This window comes from Bidens hawaiensis, unplaced genomic scaffold (assembly GCF_021521415.1).
Source record: "Bidens hawaiensis isolate Kalapana, Puna unplaced genomic scaffold, B.hawaiensis_p1.1 tig00419544_1, whole genome shotgun sequence".
Taxonomy (NCBI): domain Eukaryota; kingdom Viridiplantae; phylum Streptophyta; class Magnoliopsida; order Asterales; family Asteraceae; genus Bidens; species Bidens hawaiensis.
This window is the reverse complement of record NW_027504896.1, coordinates 111,157-117,156: the sequence shown is the minus strand read 5'-3', so window position 1 is coordinate 117,156 and position 6,000 is coordinate 111,157. Positions and strand designations below refer to the sequence as shown.

General features: G+C 35.9%; 1 pseudogene across 1 annotated transcript; it reads right to left on the bottom strand.

Annotated features, from left to right (window-relative positions):
* Positions 1-242: 242 nt before the first annotated feature.
* Positions 243-5,631, bottom strand: LOC143609340 (serine/threonine-protein kinase PBL27-like; annotated as a pseudogene). Its single transcript, XR_013149404.1, has 5 exons — positions 5,431-5,631; positions 5,013-5,218; positions 4,740-4,929; positions 2,562-2,953; positions 243-969 (listed from the first exon to the last, which is right to left on the bottom strand). The product of XR_013149404.1 is annotated as a serine/threonine-protein kinase PBL27-like (transcript).
* Between the last annotated feature and the right edge of the window lie 369 nt (positions 5,632-6,000).

The window sequence follows — 6,000 nt, the reverse complement described above, 5'->3', positions numbered from 1 at the left end:
AAACCGAGGCTAACCAACCAACACGATTGATCCGATTGTAACGCATGTTTCAGTTTGAAATGTATACATCCATACGAGAGATCATTGCATATCATACAGATGCAAGTATGCACATTGTAGTACAGTACATAAAAAACAAACATCTATTCAAATACCTACAACAACAAATACAAATGGATACAGACAAGACACATCAGTTAACTCAAATCCATGAGGATATAATTACGAAGTTTGCACCAAATATCAACTTTTTTTACAAAAGTCAACCCTCTTCTCAACAGCACTTTCCCTTTTTACCCCAACCAACTTACCATAACAAGCAGCAAGTAACTTACTTGCTCATGAAAAAACACAAACACATGATATTAACCAACCTTAAATTCCATCACATCACTCATTTGTAGCATCAAAACTACCACCACCCATTGTGTTTGTCCACTTTCTGTCCCTCCAATTCTCTCCCCAAACTTTAGCCTCCGCCACGGCCCGTTCTCTATCAAGATCCCGGTTCCTGGCCCGACCCGTATTCACAGGACTATCTTTTTGACAATCCGGGTCATCCACCAAACCCCATTTCCGACCCGACCCGACCCATTACTGCTTTCACCATTTGCGATATCGGGCCCAGTACTAATTTTTCTGTAATCAGGTGAGTTTTTGCCGGTAGAAGGGGACCCGGTGTCCAAACCAGCGTCACTAGGGTTCCTAGTCCGGGTCCTGGGAGTGCCTGACCCACTGCCTCGGGCTCGCTCGGTGCGGACCGCTTCGGGGTCGTAGGGTTGAGAGGCTAAGTAGTAAGTAGGTTAAAGCGGTTACGTCACCGATTAGGGGCCGTGTAGCGGCTTGTTCTTGTAAACACATTGCTGCCACTGCAAGTGTTTGGTAAAGTCCTCTCACCGGGTAGCGTCCTTGTAATAACGGGTCGGCCATTTTTGGGAATTTCCTCCGGTCTTTGAAAAGTGGCCGGGCCTACAAATTATTACAAGAAAAAAGTGAAATACAACTTCCATTGAATTCCAAATACCTGATTATTATCCTTCTTATTTTAGGGGTGTAAATGAGCCGAGCCGACCCGAGCCGAACCGAACCCGACCTCGGCTCGGGCCTCGGCTCGTTTATTACTTACTAATTAATCTATATGCATTTTTATTTTTTTTTATCTATATTTCAATTATAACTTCTACATATAACATTATATATGTTAGTTATTTTCAGCATAATTTTATGTATAAATGTATAATAATAACTACTATACAAATAAGAATATAATATACTGAATAAAAAATATATAAATAATAGGTTCATTTAGGCTTGCGAGCCAGCTCAAGTCTAATAAGTGAAGCTCGACCTCATGCTCGTTTATTAAATTGGCTACTTTTAAGGCTCGAGTTCGTTTAAGCCCAGTCGGATTTGATCTTTAAGCAAACGAGACTCGAGTACCTCATGAGCGGCTAGGCTCTGTTTACGCCCTTCTATTCCACCTTTTTTCAAAAAAAAAAAAAAAATCTATTTGGGTGGCGAAGTATTCAACTTTTCCACTCAGTGAGCGGCCATATATTGTAAATACTTTATAGACGTCTGATTATGTATTTGGTTTCATTTATACCAGTTCCGGTGAAGGATAATGTAATCGCACTGAATTACCTTGTAAAAGACAACAAATTTAATCTATAACATGTTGACATCTCATCAAAGGTATACACGTCTTTTTGAAATTTTAAAAGGCATTTTTGTCATGTGACATTTACAGCTGAAATTGTCAAATATGAAACCAAATACATACTAGAGTGGGCGAGTGGTCTATAAAATGCTTTCACTGTATAATAAAATAAGTTGAATAACTGGCCTCCACATGCATTATCTCAAAGTCTTATAGATAATTAATATATTAAATATTATTATAGAAACTACATTTAAACACTAATCTGACTATGTGTTTGACCCATAGGAGATAAGATGCAACTTGACTCTTAAAAATATCAAAAAATGAAGGTTGATCAATTTTCCATCTTTAACTAAGAGCATGTTGGGGATTGGGTTTGAAAAATGCTTATTGGCTTATTAGGGGTTTCAAAAGCCACTAAGATAAAATGTGTTTGGCAATCATAAAAAACTTTCTTATTTTAGCTTTTTAAAAATGTTAAAAAGCAGTTTTCCAAAAGCCTTAAATCCTGACTTTTGAAAATGACTTTTTGAAAAAGCCAATAAGCCAATAACCATGTTTCAAACTCAATCCCAAACATGCTCTTAAGACTTCTACAATTTTTACACTACTTACACAACTTCCTAAACACACGCGCGCACACAAAGGTAAAGGGTCAAATGGGTCGTCGAACATCACCCAAAGTGTACTTTCAATGCATAAAACCTCCTAGCTTTATTAAAAAAAGCATTTGCTGAAATAATTTTATTTTCATCACAAGTAATTATTTTTTTAGTTATAACAATAGTATTTTGACTCATAAAAATTACCCGTTTCCCGCCCCTCCCATTTTACCACCTCTACATGTAGATTTGGCAGTTGAAACTTGAAAGTTAATTGCAATAAATATAAAACTTACCCAAGCAACAAGATTATGTTCTCCTGGAGCACGGGTATTGTCAATGGCTTTTCGTCCAGTAATAAGTTCAAGAAAGACGACACCAAAACTGTAGACATCGGATTTCAAAGTGAGTTGACCGGTCATGGCATATTCGGGAGCACAGTAGCCATATGTGCCCATAACTCTGGTGGAAACGTGTGTTTTATCACCTACGGGCCCCAGTTTTGCAAGTCCAAAATCAGAGAGTTTAGGGTGGAATCCTTCGTTAAGAAGAATGTTGGATGATTTTAAGTCTCTGTATATGACAGGCGGGTTTGCTTTGTCATGTAAATATTCCAAATCCTTGGCTGCACCAGCAGCTATTTTCATCCTTGTGTTCCAGTCTAATGGTTCTTTATCTGGTGGAAGATCTGTAAAAAAAAAAAAAACCATATGACAACTGTAAGTTCTAAGCAAGTTTGTTTCAAGTTCATATGATACATATATGATAATGGGTAAAAAATAATTCTGTAACACTGTAAAAATTTTGGAGTTTAAATAATACGGGAACTCACGAGCCAAGTAGCTCGTGAGTTGCTCAAGATTGGCTTGCTAGAAGCTCGAACCAAGCTGAGCATAGAGGAACTCAAGCGCCAATAATTGAGTTTTTTTAATAAACAAGCCCGAGCCAAAGCTTCACTTATTGAGCTTAATCAGGCCCAATGGTCTAAACAAGCCTATTATTTATGTAACTTTTATTTAATATATAAATATATATCTATATAATAATTAATATCGTATATATAACTACGATAATAAAAATTTGACTATAAACGTTTATACACTGACTAATAAATAATCAACGAGCCGAGCCCAAACTTGAAAAAGTACTCATGAGCCGAGCTTTAGAAATAGAGCTCGAAACGAGCTCTTGTAAATTAAACGAGCCGGGCTCGAGCTTGTAGGTGAGCTCTGGCTTGGCTCTCCATGATTACATCCCTACTAAATAGTATGTAAAACGGATGCCATGAGTATATTTTCTTATTCTTATTTGTATGTTAATAATGCAAGATGTAACAGATATGGATAAACAAACAATGAGAGGCAAGCTGCTCCCATGTAGAATAAAAGTTACTCAAATTGGGTTCCTCTTAATCTCTTATGTCTCCTATTAATTACGACTATAGGATGGCAAATATAGTTATAGCCACAAACCAAAGCAAACACCAAAGAGAAGTCTTAACTCTTTAACTAAAAGATAATAACACTCAGGAAGGCCTAGAGGTGCTTACGTGGCAAAACAGCAAGTTGGGTAACGGGTCAAATTGGTAAATTTTATACAGGTCAGATAGATTTAACCGGAACACATATTGTCTAAAAAGATAGTATAAGTGCATGCTGTGTCAAATATGATTAGAAAAATGATATTATTTCAGTAATAACCTTTTTAACAAAGATACTTCTTTTACCCCTTTGACCCGTTAGAAATAATGCATAACCCGAATTGAAATTACACTCAGGGCCAACTAAACAATACAACAATCAATGTTGCAGAGTTCCAATAGACGCATATTTCAAACTAAAAGAATTAAGTGGAAAATCTTTCAAAACCTAGTTTCTTCTCTAGCTTCACTAATGGTTGGTTATATATAGCAACATAATGAAAATAAATAAATAAATAAACACCATGGATGATAAATAATAATGAAAATACTTATAGAAAAAGTTCTCTAGTTGTTCATATCAGCAATTAAACGACATTAAAGTTAGGCATGAATGCTAAAGCAGGATAGCATGCCTACAAAAGTTGTTTATGAATTTAATGATATTAAAAGTCTATCCATTTTCTATTTCTTTTTGTCAGTGGTGTTTTTTTAGCATTTTCGTAAGTATGTTGGTCATTAATAAGAAAAAAGAATCTTGTCAAGTACAAGAATATACCAACTCTACCTCAACCCTACACATTGACTCGTTGTTTTAAGCTCTCTAACAAACAAGTTCAAACCAGGTCTCATACGTGGTAAATTTGGATTTTGATAGACTTATGGGTGCATTTGTATGCTTACTAATGTTCAGCTTAGAAAAACAATGTCATATCATGGTTCCATCTACTATGTATGTCACATCTAAAACTTTTTAGTAACTTAATGCCATTGAAAACATTTCTAACGAATAACGATGCATAAAAAATTAAATGAACAAAGAAAAGAATATGACCATGTAAATGATCCTCAAGCGATCCCAAAGGCATAAACTCATAAACAAGAAGGCGTTGGTCTCCATCCGCACAATAACCAATCAAATTCACAAGATTCGGATGATGTAACAAGCTAAGCATCAAAACCTCCACCAAAAACTCTCTATTCCCCTGAAGACCATTTCTATCAAGCTGTTTCACTGCAACTACCTGTAACAAACTTACTTTCATCATTCACGATGACAACGATGAATACTAATATTATAATACGCAAATCTCAAAATGCAATTCACCTGTCCCGTGCTATCCAAACGACCTTTATAAACCCGTCCAAAACCGCCTTCTCCTAACAACGACACGGGCCTAAAATTCTTGGTTGCTGCAGCAAGCTCACGAAAAGTAAACGTTTGCGCTGCAATGTTTGCGGGCGGCGCGTCTTTCGTAACCATTTGTTCTTTCTTAGGATCCAAATTAACCTTAGATTGAGATTTCGATTTTCCTATCACAATTATAAAACAAAAACACAAAGCAGATCTTCAAATTACATTCTTGAACCATCACATTACTCCAAACCAATCCAAAATCAAGACAACCAAGAATCCACTCAACTCAACAGATCAGACTACAATTCCACCCCACAAAACAAACCCACAAAAATTACACTAAAAAAACCAAAACTTTAGATGAAAAAGTGGCTAATTACTTAATTACCTGAACTAACCCTACTGACATGATTCAACTGGTGAGCAGCTGAACCTTCTTTCCCAATATCCTTCTTCACCACTTCTTTCACACCATTTGCTTCTTTGTTTGATGACCCAAAGCATGGAAAACACCCACCCATGCCAAAAAGATGCAAACCCACAAATTATTTCAGATGGGTATGTGTAAAAACACCCCCTTTTGCAATTATCTTGAACACCCACAAAATTATTCAAAAAAAGATTGGCTTTCTTGGTCTAAACAGACCCAAATCAAAAACCCATGAATAATTTGAGCTGACCGATCATCAACAGTAAGTAACAAAAGTAGATCAACAAATTGAAGAAATGTTGTTGTTGTTGTAATAATAATAATAATAATAATAATAATAATAATAATAATAATAATATCTTGTGGTGAAAAAGAAAAAGATTGGATTTTTGGGGCGGTTAATGTAATGAAATGAAATGTAGAAGAATTACGTGAAGTAGATAGTAGATATTATAGTGGTCGAAATCTACGGTCATGGGTTTGGATTTGGATTTGGATTTGGATTTGGATTTGGATTTGGATTTGGAT